This window comes from Triticum dicoccoides, chromosome 6B (genome assembly GCF_002162155.2).
Source record: "Triticum dicoccoides isolate Atlit2015 ecotype Zavitan chromosome 6B, WEW_v2.0, whole genome shotgun sequence".
Classification (NCBI taxonomy): domain Eukaryota; kingdom Viridiplantae; phylum Streptophyta; class Magnoliopsida; order Poales; family Poaceae; genus Triticum; species Triticum dicoccoides.
In genome coordinates this window covers 723,276,680-723,292,216 of record NC_041391.1, presented here as the reverse complement: position 1 = coordinate 723,292,216, position 15,537 = coordinate 723,276,680, and positions in this window count along the sequence as shown.

Sequence of the window (15,537 nt, the reverse complement as noted above, 5' to 3'; positions counted from 1 at the left end):
GTACACACGCCGCCGCCCCCCGGCCGCTATATAAAGCAGCACCTTCCTCGCCGGTGGACACACCCGCCCGCAGCCCCTCTCTCTCTTCGTGCACAGCCGCCGCGCCGAACTCTCTGTCCTCTCTCCCCCCGTTCATAGCCGCCGCAGACGATGGGCGTAAGGTTCCCCAGTGATGGGGTGGCGGCCAATGGCTTTGGCCGCCGCTCTCTGCACGAGTGGGAAGCCCATCTCCTGCACGTAGCCAATGGCGACGGGGCAGTGGACGCTCAGCGCCGGGGGCGTCCCCGTCCCCCTGCTGCACGACGTCATGCGCCCCAACTACTTCCACGTCGAGATCGAGCGTGTGCGGGCTTCTCTGTCGGAGGAGCAGCGGGGCCTCCCGGAGTACGACGCCGGCAACCACGAGGCGTGGGCTGCGTACTTCGAACGCCGGCAAGCGGAGCGGTTGGCCTTTATCAACAACGCACCAGTGGTGAGGGGGAGCAAAAACAGCGACGGCCGCCGCCTGTGGTGGGGCGCCCCCGGCCGCACGCTCCACACCATCCTCGAGTACCTCGAGGGCGGCAACGATCCACCGCTGACGTACCCGGCTGGCCCAATCCCCCGCTGGAGTGGCGGCCAATGGATGTCGAGGAGGACCGGCTCCTCTTCCTCCTCCTCCCGATCCTCCTCCCACTCCTCCGGGTCGTCGGCGCTCTTCAGCGTCAATGCCGAGCCCGCGTAAATGCTGCTCGGTCGTCGCACCCTCAGCGCCGGCATCATCATCAACGAGGCCGGGCTTGCCTCCTCCTCGGCCCCTCCCCGCCTCGTCAAGCCGAAGATGGGCGCGGGAAGATTGGGCCCAAGTGGAGATGAAGCGCTAGTGCTGCGCTGTGGAGGAGATCGCCGCGCACCATCGTGAGCGCGACGAAGGGGCCGTCATCGTGCTTGAAGACAACGATGACGACGCGCCGCCACCGGCCAAACCTATCCGCCAGGGCTACCCCGGGCAGGGGTCTAGCAGGGACGGCCGCATGAAGAAGGAGAAGGACGACGACGACAGCGGCGACTTCACCGCGTTCAACGAGTTCTTCGGCCTGTAATCGCGACTCTTTATTTTTTTAGTAAATTTTATGTTTTCTATGTAAAATACTGTGGAACGCCGAAGTTTATGTCCTGTTTGTCGAATCTTTGTCCTGTTTACCGAATTTTAGCCGAATTTCTTTTAAAAAGTGTTTAAAAAAGGGCATTGGGGGCGGCGGCTGGGAACCCGATTGCCCCCAAGCCGAATTTTAGCGCCGGGTCGCTTCCAGGCGGCGATTTTTCGAGCCCCCCGAGGGGCCAACGGCTGGAGATGCTCTTACATACATACATACATACTCCCTCCGTCCGCGAATAAGTGTACATCTAGTTTTGTCCTAAGTCAAAGTTTTGAAACTTTGACCAACTTTATAGGAAAAAGTAGCAGCATTTATTGCACTAAATTAGTATCAGTGGGTTCGTTTTGAAATGTATTTTCATAATATACCAATTTGATGTCATGTATACTACTATTCTTTTCAATAAAGTTGGTCAAAATTATAAAACTTTGACTTAGGACAAATGGTAGAAGTACACTTATTCACCGACAGAGGGAATACATACATACATGTTAGCTTCTCCTGATTTATTTTCTCGTCCTTTGAGCCACTGCATCCACAATTCAGTGGATTTACTTCTTTGTCAACCATATGCATTGGTGCACAGTGCAGTGAACAAAAATATAAATAGGTTGCTCAACAAATTAATAATAATTAATGTCTAGGAGTATATATAAATAGGTTGCCTGCCTGGAGTATCTATTGGCATTCCCAGATGCCCAATGCACGCACGCACGCACGCACGCACTTGGTATTTCATTCCAAATCCTCAAGCCAAACCAAACCAGTATGCAACGCAACGCAACGCATGATAAGTACAGTATGTATATAGGATAGGAGGAGTAGAGAATAGAGACTAGAGACTAGAGAAGTAAGCAAGCAAGAAGAAGAAGCAACCAAACACTCATGGTGGTGGACGCATCTATCTAGAGAAAAATTCACTACAGGTCCATTTACTTGCACTGACGTTAGCCTTAGTCCTTATGGTTACAAATACCAGAAATACAGTCACCAAACTTGCACTAGGGGGTCATCTACGGTCCATTATACGGTTTGGTCTACGTACATGCTGATCTGGCCCGAGTCAACCGCTGCCAAGTGTGCTTTGACTGCCACATCGTCTCAGCCACTCGAATACACATGCACGCAAGGTTTTTTTTACAAAGTTGCCAGTTGTTAAAAGATCTGCTGAACCAGTGGCCGCGTCGTCGCCGTTGGCCTCGCTTGCTTTGTCGTCCCGCTCGCCATCACGCTGACCTCTGCGTCTCGTCGCTCATCACCGAGCTCGCCGTCCGCCTCTCGGTCTCCTCCTTTCCCGTCATCACCGACGCGCTCCCCGAGCTCGACCTCCTCAACTCCGAGCTCGGTCACATCGCGATCACCGCGTCCCTCATCACCGTTGTCGCCTCCTGGTTCCTCCGAGCCTAATTTGCCGCAGTATTCCTCATCACGGAGGCCAAGTCGCCGGCATTCACGACCAAGATCCTCGCCTCCTTCATCGCCTTCATGGCATGCCCTGCCGGACGCTACATCGCGTACAACCACATCCTGGCCGGTGATCTCATCCCGGAGATGGCCTTCCCCCTTGACTGTGGGCTGCAGCCCACCATCTTGCCGGCGATGCATCGGGCCACGATCCAGCGCGCGCCATTTCTCCACGTGGACGCCCAGCTCCAAGAAGTCTGTGCGGTAGCCGGCGAGCGTCATATATACGGGGAGGAAGAGCGCAATGAAGAAGTGATCGAGCCGCTCCGTCATGGAGGCTCCGATCGGCGCCGCCGCCGCCGGGGAACCGCTCCGTCCATTCCGACCGCCGAAGGCGTTGGTGTCCATGGAGATATGCCCACACCGGTGCCCACGGCGAGGCAGTGCATCTCGCCGGCGGCTGTCACGGCCCTGGACGTAGCGGTCGTCTCCGCGCGCCGCAGGGTTCACACGTAGACCACGTCGCTCCACCTCGCCGCCGTGTTGCTCGCGCAGCAGGCCCCGCCGCTCCTCCGCGGCGCACTCGCGCGGGCCCGCAGCGCCGCCTACTCCCCGCGCGTGGAGCTCAAGGCGCTCGAGCTCTGCTTCACCATCTCCCTCAACAGGCTCCCCTCCGCCTCCGCCTCCGCCTCGTCGTTGGCCTCGGGCGCTGACGAGCAGCCTGAGCAGCCCGTGTCCAACTCGCTCGTGGCGGCCATCAAGCGCTCGCAGGCCAACCAGTGCCGCAACCCGGACACCTACCACTTCTACCAGTAGGCCGCCTTCCAGGCCACTGCCACCGCCTCACAGGTCATGGCCAAGCTCTTGCAGCTCCTGCTCGCCATCCTCGACGACGCCGACGTGCCCTCGCCCGCCAGGAGCATCGCCGGCGGCATCAACGATGAGAACGGCCGCCGCATCGCCGAGATCCTTGCCCGAGGCCGCAACCCCATGCTCGTCGGTGTCGGGGCCGCGTCCGCCACGGCGGACTTCGCCGCAGCCTTGCCGTACTGCGTCCTCCCCGTCTGTCCAAACTTCGTCGACCAAACAGAACTCGGCGTAGAGGCAGCGATGGCTATCGCCACCTCTGGTCTCATCATAAGCGTTGGTGACCTTAGAGAACTGGTCTCTGATGACAGCGAGCTCCAGGAGAGGGGGCGCCGAGTGGTGGCAGAGGTGATGCGAGTGCTGGAGACGCACAAAGAGTGGCATGTCTGGGTGATGGGGTGGTCGGCCACCTATGAGACCTACCTCACCTTCCTGTCCAAGTTCACCTTGGTTGACAAGGACTGGCACCACATCGCATTCCTGATCTTGGTGTCTATGGCGTGGGCGAGCATGGAATCGATGTCGGCCTTGGACACCATGGCGTTCACCGCCGTCAACAACAACATGGTCCTGCGCAACACGATCACCATCCCGCTCCTCGGCGACGAGGTACAGTCCCAACTTGATGTCCCCAGACACGCGCGAGAACAACCCTCTTTCATCTAGCGGCAAGGGTACCATGACGGCTTCATCGGGGGAGCGTGCGACGGAGTAGCCGGAGACGTGAACCAGTTGCTCTCTGGGTTAGGGGAGGGTGGCGGTGCGCTCGCGCTCATGCATCTCGTCCAACTACACCTCCACAAACGCGTTGCAGGACGCTGCGCCATCCTTGGTGGATAGCTCCACCGCCTCCGCGACTTCCACGACCAGCTTCATCGTGCCGGCGATCTAGCTTGGCAACTAGCAGCAGCCCGAGGTACGCCGACCTCATGGAGCCAGCACAGCCCCACTCCGTCGGCCTCGACCTGCAGCTCTGGCACAAGGTGCATGGCGCGTCATCGCTACCGTTCCCGTGCTTTGCAACCCCAACGGCGATGGCGCGGCCACTGGTTCGGCGGAGCAGGCTCATGTCTAGACGGGAGGTAGAGCAGAGGAAGAGCTATTCTGTTGACCAAGCGGAGGGAACGAGGGGAGGAGAGAGCGAGGGGATTGTGTCGTTTTCGCAAAAAGACCCCCTGGTTCCCTGCATATTCGAGGGCTGAGATGATGTGGCGGTCAAAGCACACTTGGCAGCGGTTTCCTCGGGCCAGATCAGCATATATGTAGACCAAACCTTATAATGGACCGTAGATGACCTCTAGTGCAAGTCTGGTTATTGTATTTCAGGTATTTGTAACCATAGAACTAAATCTAACGTCAACGCAAGTAAATGGACCTCATCTATCTATCTTGTAGAGGTGGCCTTACTGAGTAGCGATTTCATGGATAATAAACTCCAAGTGTTGACTAGAGAATGTGATGGTATCCGACGACGCATTTCGAGGGCTAGCGTTTTTTTCACGACAAGGTTCACCTATCTATTAATATATAATCATCAACAGGAGCCGAATGTAATAAAGAATAATAATAGCGATGACTATATCTAGCCGCTGTGTGAGCCCAAGATGCGCCGCCCGCCTTGCCCCTCTATCACCGGGCCCGGGCAAAGCTTGCCGTACGTACCAGCTAGAGCTCTGTTATGTTTTTTTAGAAAAAGAGGAAGATTTCGGGCATCTGCATCTGGACGATGGATACAACCATTTTATTAATTATTGACAAAATACCTTACAAAGTCATATAAGAGTAAGACTAAAGCCACCGTCTAAGCAACATCTGTCGCTACTCCTATCCAGTTGATGAAGGGGCGCTGATAGTTTAGGCCTAATACCAAATAGACCTCGTGGCCAAACCTAACATCTAAGACATGAGGTCCCAACCAGGACACCTGCCGGGTATGGGCACCCACCAGTCCGGCGTGCTCCTCAACCAGGACGCCTGCCGGGTATGAGGCCGCCGCAGCCACCTGCCACCAATCCATCTTCAGAAGTTGTACTGCTGCATCTACCTTGCCCGGTCTAGCTGCCGCCGAAGCCACCATGACACTAGACAGCGTCACCCTCCTGCTTGAGTCCATCTCCGCTCATCGGGTGCCGAGTATCCACTGTGCCACGCCGCCTAGATCCTCCGTCATTAATGGGCAAGATGAAACACCGCTCTTTTTCTTGTCCCCTCCAACCAGTACTTGCTCCAAAATGATACGCCCAGGAGGAAGAACGATACCGAAGGCACCGTCATTGTCCGATACGGTATACCCAGATCTTGGGTTCCCCCCGGAACTTCCCGATCAGGTTGACGTGACCTGCAACGATGATGCCTCAAGAAGGGAACGACGTCCGAGACGCCGCCATCGTCCGCCAAGACCGTAGTCAGGCATGATTTTCACCGGAAGCCACATCTTCCCGACCTCGCGGCTGGCTGGAACTAAGCGGAACCTTGCCATGAAGACGTACATCACCGTCGGTACTCCGGCAGAGATCCGGCATCTCCTCACCGGCCCCTCCACGCGCCGCCGGTCGGCAGAAGGCCTCCCCGCAGTGGATCCGATCGGGGTGTTGGATCCGCAGTCACCACCATCACCATCGCGATCAGAACAGCCCACCCCGTCGGATGGGCACTGCCACCACCGTCGTCCATTCAGGGCCGCCGCTCCGCTGGTTATGGTGCTTCGGCCACCGCCGCACGACCGGGCCCGCCACCACCATGGCCCACGGCGGTGGCAGCGGCAGCAGAAGGAGGTGCTAGAGGCTGGTGGTGGAGCTAGGGTTTCGGGGCCCCTGACGTCACCCAGGGGGAGGTGACGCGAGGGTGAGGGGGAGGGGAAACGACATGAGATATCTCCAGGGAGAGAGAGTGATCTCTATTATGGTAAACGAACAGAAATTCCTTGTGCTAAGCCCCCATAAGACCAACGGATCATATCATCCATTGTCAATGATGAGAACCGTAGATCAGAACGCCCTGGCCTGGAATCACACCAACAAACACAAAAACTATCCTGATCCCAGGAGATCCGCCGAAATAACAACTCCACGTGCCCTCCGTCTACTCTAGGCGCACCACCAGAGCAAAGATAGGGTGGGGACACCCTAATGCTGTTGCCGCCCTGCCATTTTGAAGAAGACACTAGTAGAAAACAGGATATCAGTCCTGGTCCTAGAGAGCCTTTAGTCCCAGTTCTGCAACTGGGACAAAATGATCGGGACTAATGCCCATCACTTTTAGTCCAGACTGGCTTATGAACCGGCACTAAAAGGGCTCCCCATGTGGCGCTGTGGGGTGCCCAGGCAGGCGGACCTTTAGTCTCGCTTGGTCACACCAACCGGGACTAAAAGGCAGCCACGCATCAACAGCTTCCAGGCGCTGTGGTTTTTGTTTTTTTAAGGAGGGGTTTAGGGGTTTGGAGGGTCTAGGGGTTTTCATATTGTGTTCCCCCTTTTACTATTGTGTTTATCCTTCAATTCTTTTACATTTAGGGTTTCATTTTTACTTAATGTTTTCCATTCAACTAGACGCTAGCTAGTACATAATATAACAATGAAGGAACCATTACACAAGATCGTCATGAACATATATAGAGAGAAGTGACATCTCTTTCTCTGTGCTTGGTCGAACAACAAGTTTTCGTATATCTATCCTACGCTACTACATATATACAATATAACATCTCTTATGACTCCTAACATTGTCTACCCAAATCTATTTGCAATTTCATATGGTATTCTCCGTGTTCAGGTATCACATGGTCAACAAAGAATCCCGCCAATTCCTGTTGAAATGCTTGTATGCAATCATGTGGTAGGAGTTCCTTCCATGTCTCCCACTTCTAATTTAAAGAAGGGGGTTAATACACATATATGAATGAAAGTAAACATAATTGATGGTAATAAAATAAAATTGTGAATATTGTTTACGTACTTCAAATTGTTCATGGACTATTACTCACCGTTTTGGGGTCCCAAAGCGATTTCCATGGTTGTCGAACCCAAGGTGTGCTTACGTGTTGGTCGCCAAGACTCGCAGTTTGGGCCGATTCTGGCCCAATTCTTAGACTATTACTCAGTTTTGGGGTGCCGAAGTGATTTGCACGATTGACAAATCCTGGGGTGCGTTTACGTGTCGGTCAACAACACTCACAATTTGGGCCGATTCTGGCCCGTTTGTTGGACTATTACTCACTTTTGGGGTCCCAGAGAGATTTCCATGATTGACGATCCCCGGATGTGGTTACGTGTCTGTCATCAACACTCGTTGTTTATGCCAATTCTGACCCGTTTCGTGGACTATTACTCACCGTTTTGGAGTCCCGTAGCGATTTTCATTGTTGTTGAACCCTAAGGTGCACTTACATGCCGGTCATCAACACTCTTAGTTTTGGCTAATTCTGGCCCATTTCATGGACTATTACTCACTGTTTTGGGGTCCCGGAATGATTTCCATGATTGACGAACCCCGGGGTGCGTTTACGTGTCGGTCATCAACACTCACAATTTTGGCTAATTCTGGTCCGTTTCGTGCACTATTACTCACTGTTTTTGGGTCCCAGAGCGATTTCCATGATTGACTATCCCCGGGGTGCATTTACGTGTCCGTCGTCAACACTCACAGCTTTGGCCAATTCTAACCCGTTTTGTGGACTATTACTCACCGTTTTGGGGTCCGGAAGTGATTTCCATAGTTGTTGAACCCCAAGGTGTGCTTACGTGTTGGTCATCAACACTCACAATTTTGGCCGATTCTGGTCCGCTTGTGCACTATTACTCACTGTGTTTGGGTCCCATTGCGATTTCCACGATTTCTGATCCCCGGGATGCGTTTATGTGTCTGTGGTCAACACTTATAGTTTTGGCCAATTCTGACCCGTTTCATGAACTATTATTCACTATTTTGTGGTCCTGAAGCAATTTCCATCATTGTTGAACTCCAAGGTGCACTTACGTGTCGGTGATCAACAATGGCAGTTTTGGCCGATTCTGACCTGTTTCTTGGACTATTACTCAGTTGTGGGGTGCGTTTACGTGTCGGTCATCAACACTCGCGGTTTTTGTCTATTCTGACCCGTTTCGTGGTCTTTTACTAACCGTTTTGGGGTCCCAAGGCGATTTCCATGGTTGTCGAACCCCAAGGTGTGTTTACGTGTTGGTCGTCAAGATTCGCAGTTTGGGCCAATTCTGCCCGTTTCTTAGACTACTACTCAGTTTTGGGGTCCCAAAGTGATTTCCATGATTGACGAACCCCGGAGTGCATTTACGTGTCGGTCAACAATACTCACAATTTTGGCCGATTCTGGTCTTTTTCTTGCACTATTACTCACCGTTTTGGGGCCCCAGAGTGATTTCCACGATTGACGATCCCCGCGATGCGTTTACGTCCACGTCGTCAACACTCATAGTGTTGACCAATTCTGACCCGATTTGTGGACTATTACTCACCATTTTGGGGCCCCAAAGCAATTTCCATCGTTGTTGAACCCCAAGGTGCGCTTACGTGTCGGTCATGCACACTCGCAGTTTGGCTGATTCTGGCCCGTTTCATGGACTACTGGGGTCCCGAAATGATTTCCACGATTGACGAACCCCGAGGCGCGTCTCCTGTCAGTCATCAAAACTCACGGTTTTTGCCGATTCTGACCCGTTTCCTGGAATATTAATCACCGTTTCGGGGTCCCAAAGCAATTTCCATGGTTGTCGAACCCCAACTTGTTATGTGTTGGTCGTAAAGAATCACAACTTGGGCCGATTCTGGCCCGTTTCTTGGACTATTACTCAGTTTTGGGGTTCCAAAGTGATTTCCATGATTGATGAACCTGGGGGTGCGTTTACGTATTGGTCATCAACACTCAGAACTTTGGCCGATTCTGGTTCGTTTCGTGCACTATTATTCATTGTTTTGGGGTCCCAAATCGATTTACACGATTGACGATCCCTAGGATGCGTTTACATGTCTGTCGTCAACACTAATAGTTTCGGCCAAGCCTGACCTGTTTTGTGGACTATTACTCACCGTTTTGGGGTCCCGAAGCGATTTCCATAGTTATTGAACCCCAAGGTGCGCTTACGTGTCGGTCTTCAACACTCATAATTTTGGCCGATTCTGGTCCGTTTGGGCACTATTACTCAATGTGTTTGGGTCCTATTGCGATTTCCACGATTACGGATCCCCGGGATGCGTTTATGTGTCTCTAGTCAACACTCATAGTTTTGGCCAATTCTGACCCGTTTCGTGAACTATTATTCACTATTTTTTGGTCTGGAAGCAATTTCCATTGTTGTTGAACCCCAAGGTGCGCTTACGTGTTGGTCATCAACAATGGCAGTTTTGGCCGATTCAAACATGTTTCTTGGACTATTACTCAGTTGTGGGGTGCGTTTACGTGTCGGTCATCAACACTCGCGGTTTTTGTCTATTCTGAACCGTTTCGTGGACTTTTACTAGCCGTTTTGGGGTCCCAAGGCGATTTCCATGGTTGTCGAACCCCAAGGTGTGCTTACGTGTTGGTCGTCAAGACTCGTAGTTTGGGCCAATTCTGGCCCGTTTCTTGGACTATTACTCAGTTTTGGGGTCCCAAAATGATTTCCATGATTGACGAACCCCGGAGTGCATTTACATGTCGGTCAACAATACTCATAATTTTGGCCGATTCTGGTCCTTTTCTTGCACTATTACTCACCGTTTTGGGGCCCAAGAGCGATTTCCACGATTGACGATCCCCGCGATGTGTTTATGTCTCTGTCGTCAACACTCATAGTTTTGACCAATTCTGACCCGTTTTGTGGACTATTACTCACCATTTTGGGGTCCCGAAGCAATTTCCATAGTTGTTGAACCCCAAGGTGCACTTACGTGTCGGTCATGCACACTCGCAGTTTGGCTGATTCTGGCCCGTTTTGTGGATTACTCACTGTTTTGGGGTCCCGGAATGATTTCCACGATTGACGAACCCCGGGGAGCGTCTACTGTCAGTCATCAACACTCAAGGTTTTTGCCGATTCTGACCCGTTTCATGAACTATTATTCACTATTTTGTGGTCCAGAAGCAATTTCCATCGTTGTTGAACCCCAAGGTGCGCTTATGTGTCAGTCATCAACAATGGCAGTTTTGGCCGATTCTGACCTGTTTCTTGGACTATTACTCAGTTGTGGGATGCGTTTACGTGCCGGTCATCAATACTCGCGGTTTTTGTCTATTCTGACCCGTTTCGTGGACTTTTACTAATCATTTTGGGGTCCCAAGGCGATTTCCATACTTGTCGAACCCCAAGATGTGCTTACGTGTTGGTCGTCAAGACTCGTAGTTTGGGCCAATTCTGGCCCGTTTCTTGGACTATTACTCGGTTTTGGGGTCCCAAAGTGATTTCCATGATTGACGAACCCGGGGGTGCATTTACGTGTCGGTCAACAATACTCACAATTTTGGCCGATTCTGGTCTTTCTCTTGCACTATTACTCACCGTTTTGGGCCCCAGAGCGATTTCCACGATTGACGATCCCCACAATGCATTTACGTCTCTGCCGTCAACACTCATAGTTTTGACCAATTCTGACCCGTTTGTGGACTATTACTCACCATTTTGGGGTCCCGAAGCAATTTCCATAGTTGTTGAACCCCAAGGTGCGCTTACGTGTCGGTCATGCAGACTCGCAGTTTGGCTGATTCTGACCCGTTTCATGGACTACTCACTGTTTTGGGGTCCCGGAATGATTTCCATGATTGACGAACCCCAGGGCGCGTCTCTTGTCAGTCAACAACACTCACGGTTTTTGCCAATTCTAACCCGTTTCCTGGAATATTAATCACCGTTTTGGGGTTCCAAAGTGATTTCCATGGTTGTCGAACCCCAACGTGTTACGTGTTGGTCATAAATAATCGCAACTTGGGCTGATTCTGGCCCGTTTCTTGGACTATTACTCAGTTTTTGGGTTCCAAAGTGATTTCTACGATTGACGAACCTCGGGGTGCGTTTACGTATTGGTCATCAACACTTAGAATTTTGGCCGATTTTGGTTCGTTTCGTGCACTATTATACACCGTTTTGGGGTTCGAGAGTGATTTACACGATTGACGATCCCCAGGATGCGTTTACATGTCTGTCGTCAACACTAATAGTTTTGGCCAAGTCTGACCTGTTTCGTGGACTATTACTCACCGTTTTGGGGTCCCGAGGCGATTTCCGTAGTTATTGAACCCCAAGGTGCGCTTACGTGTCGGTCATCAACACTCACAATTTTGGCTGATTCTGGTCCGTTTGTGCACTATTACTCACTGTGTTTGGGTCACAATGCGATTTCCACGACTGCGGATCCTCGGGATGCGTTTATGTGTCTCTGGTCAACACTCATAGTTTTGGCCAATTCCGACCCGTTTTGTGAACTATTATTCACTATTTTGTGGTCCGGAAGCAATTTCCATCGTTGTTGAACCCCAAGGTGCGCTTACGTGTTGGTCATCAACAATGGCAGTTTTGGCCGATTCAAACATGTTTCTTGGACTATTACTCAGTTGTGGGGTGCGTTTACGTGTCGGTCATCAACACTCGCGGGTTTTTTCTATTCTGAACCGTTTCGTGGACTTTTACTAACCGTTTTGGGGTCCCAAGGCGATTTCCATGGTTGTCGAATCCCAAGGTGTGCTTACGTGTTGGTCGTCAAGACTCGCAGTTTGGGCCAATTCTGGCCCGTTTCTTGGACTATTACTCAGTTTTGGGGTCCCAAAATGATTTCCATGATTGACGAACCCCAGAGTGCATTTACGTGTCGGTCAACAATACTCACAATTTTGGCCGATTCTGGTCTTTTTCTTGCACTATTACTCACCGTTTTGGGGCCCCAGAGCGATTTCCACGATTGACGATCCCCGCGATGCATTTACGTCTCCGTCGTCAACACTCATAGTTTTGACCAATTCTGACCCGTTTTGTGGACTATTACTCACCATTTTGGGGTCCCGAAGCAATTTCCATAGTTGTTGAACCCCAAGGTGCGCTTACGTGTCGGTCATGCACACTCGCAGTTTGGCTGATTCTGGCCCGTTTTGTGGATTACTCACTGTTTTGGGGTCCCAGAATGATTTCCATGATTGACGAACCCCGGGGCGCGTCTACAGTCAGTCATCAACACTCAAGGTTTTTGCCGATTTTGACCCGTTTCATGAACTATTATTCACTATTTTGTGGTCCCGAAGCAATTTCCATCATTGTTGAACCCCAAGGTGCGCTTATGTGTTAGTCATCAACAATGCCAGTTTTGGCCGATTCTGACCTATTTCTTGGACTATTACTCAGTTGTGGGATGCGTTTACGTGTCGGTCATCAACACTCACGGTTTTTGTCTATTCTGACCCGTTTCGTGGACTTTTACTAACCGTTTTGGGGTCCCAAGGCGATTCCCATACTTGTCGAACCCCAAGATGTGCTTACGTGTTGGTCGTCAAGACTCGTAGTTTGGGCCAATTCTGGCCCGTTTCTTGGACTATTACTCAGTTTTGGGGTCCCAAAGTGATTTCCATGATTGACGAACCCCAGGGTGCATTTACGTGTCGGTTAACAATACTCACAATTTTGGCCGATTCTGGTCTTTTTCTTACTCTATTACTCACCGTTTTGGGGCCCCAGAGCGATTTCCACGATTGACGATCCCTGCAATGCGTTTACGTCTCCGTCGTCAACACTCATAGTTTTGACCAATTCTGACCCATTTTGTGGACTATTACTCACCATTTTGGGGTCCCGAAGCAATTTCCATAGTTGTTGAACCCCAAGGTGCGCTTACGTGTCGGTCATGCAGACTCGCAGTTTGGCTAATTCTGACCCGTTTCATGGACTACTCACTGTTTTGGGGTCCCGGAATGATTTCCACGATTGACGAACCCCGGGGCGCGTCTCCTGTTAGTCATCAACACTCACGGTTTTTGCCAATTCTAACCCGTTTCCTTGAATATTAATCACCATTTTGGGGTCCCAAAGCGCTTTCCATGGTTGTCGAACCCCAACGTGTTAGGTGTTGGTCGTAAAGAATCACAACTTGGGCCGATTCTGGCCCGTTTCTTGGACTATTACTCAGTTTTTGGGTTCCAAAGTGATTTCTACGATTGACGAACCTTGGGGTGCGTTTACGTATTGGTCATCAACACTTAGAATTTTGGCCGATTTTGGTTCGTTTCGTGCACTATTATTCACCGTTTTGGGGTTCCAGAGTGATTTACTCGATTGACGATCCCCAGGATGCGTTTACATGTCTGTCGTCAACACTAATAGTTCTGGCCAAGTCTGACCTGTTTCGTGGACTATTACTCATCGTTTTGGGGCCCGAGGCGATTTCCATAGTTATTGAACCCCAAGGTGCACTTACGTGTCGGTCATCAACACTCACAATTTTGGCCGATTCTGGTCCGTTTGTGCACTATTACTCACTGTGTTTGGGTCACATTGCGATTTGCACGACTGTGGATCCCCGAGATGCATTTATGTGTCTCTGGTCAACACTGATAGTTTTGGCCAATTCTGACCCGTTTCGTGCACTATTATTCACTATTTTGTGGTCCGGAAGCAATTTCCATCGTTGTTGAACGCCAAGGTGCGCTTACGTGTTGGTCATCAACAATGGCAGTTTTGGCCGATTCAAACATGTTTCATGGACTATTACTCAGTTGTGGGGTGCGTTTACATGTCGGTCATCAACACTCGCGGTTTTTGTCTATTCTGAACCGTTTCGTGGACTTTTACTAACCGTTTTGGGTCCCAAGGCGATTTCCATGGTTGTCGAAGCCCAAGGTGTGCTTACGTGTTGGTCGTCAAGGCTCGCAGTTTGGGCAAATTCTGGCCCGTTTCTGGGACTATTGCTCAGTTTTGGGGTCCCAAAATGATTTCCATCATTGACGAACCCCGGAGTGCATTTACTGTCGGTCAACAATACTCACAATTTTGGCCGATTCTGGTCTTTTTCTTGCACTATTACTCACCGTTTTGGGGCCCCAGAGCGATTTCCACGATTGACGATCTCCGCGATGCGTTCACGTCTCCGTCGTCAACACTCATAGTTTTGACCAATTCTGACGCGTTTTGTGGACTATTAGTGACCATTTTGGGGTCCCGAAGCAATTTCCATAGTTGTTGGACCCCAAGGTGCGCTTACGTGTCGGTCATGCACACTCGCAGTTTGGCTGATTCTGGCCCGTTTTGTGGATTACTCACTGTTTTGGGGTCTCGGAATGATTTCCACGATTGACGAACCCCGGGGCGCGTCTACTGTCAGTCATCAACACTCAAGGTTTTTGCCGATTCTGACCCGTTTCATGAACTATTATTCACTATTTTGTGGTCCCGAAGCAATTTCCATCGTTGTTGAACCCCAAGGTGCGCTTATGTGTCAGTCATCAACAATGACAGTTTTGGCCGATTCTGACTTGTTTCTTGGACTATTACTCAGTTGTGGGATGCGTTTACGTGTCGGTCATCAACACTCCCGGTTTTTGTCTATTCTGACCCGTTTCGTGGACTTTTACTAACCGTTTTGGGGTCCCAAGGCGATTTCCATACTTGTCGAACCCCAAGATGTGCTTACGTGTTGGTCGTCAAGACTCGTAGTTTGGGCCAATTCTGGCCCGTTTCTTGGACTATTACTCAGTTTTGGGGTCCCAAAGTGATTTCCATGATTGACGAATCCCGGGGTGCATTTACGTGTCGGTCAACAATACTCACAATTTTGGCCGATTCTGGTCTTTTTCTTGCACTATTACTCACCGTTTTGGGGCCCCAGAGCGATTTCCACAATTGACGATCCCCGCAATGCGTTTACGTCTCCGTCGTCAACACTCATAGTTTTGACCAATTCTGACCCGTTTTGTGGACTATTACTCACCATTTTGGGGTCCCGAAGCAATTTCCATAGTTGTTGAACCCCAAGGTGCGCTTACGTGTCGGTCATGCAGACTCGCCGTTTGGCTGATTCTGACCCGTTTCATGGACTACTCACTGTTTTGGGGTCCCGGAATGATTTCCACGATTGACGAACCCTGGGGCGCGTCTCCTGTCAGTCATCAACACTCACGGGTTTTGCCAATTCTAACCCGTTTCCTGGAATATTAATCACCGTT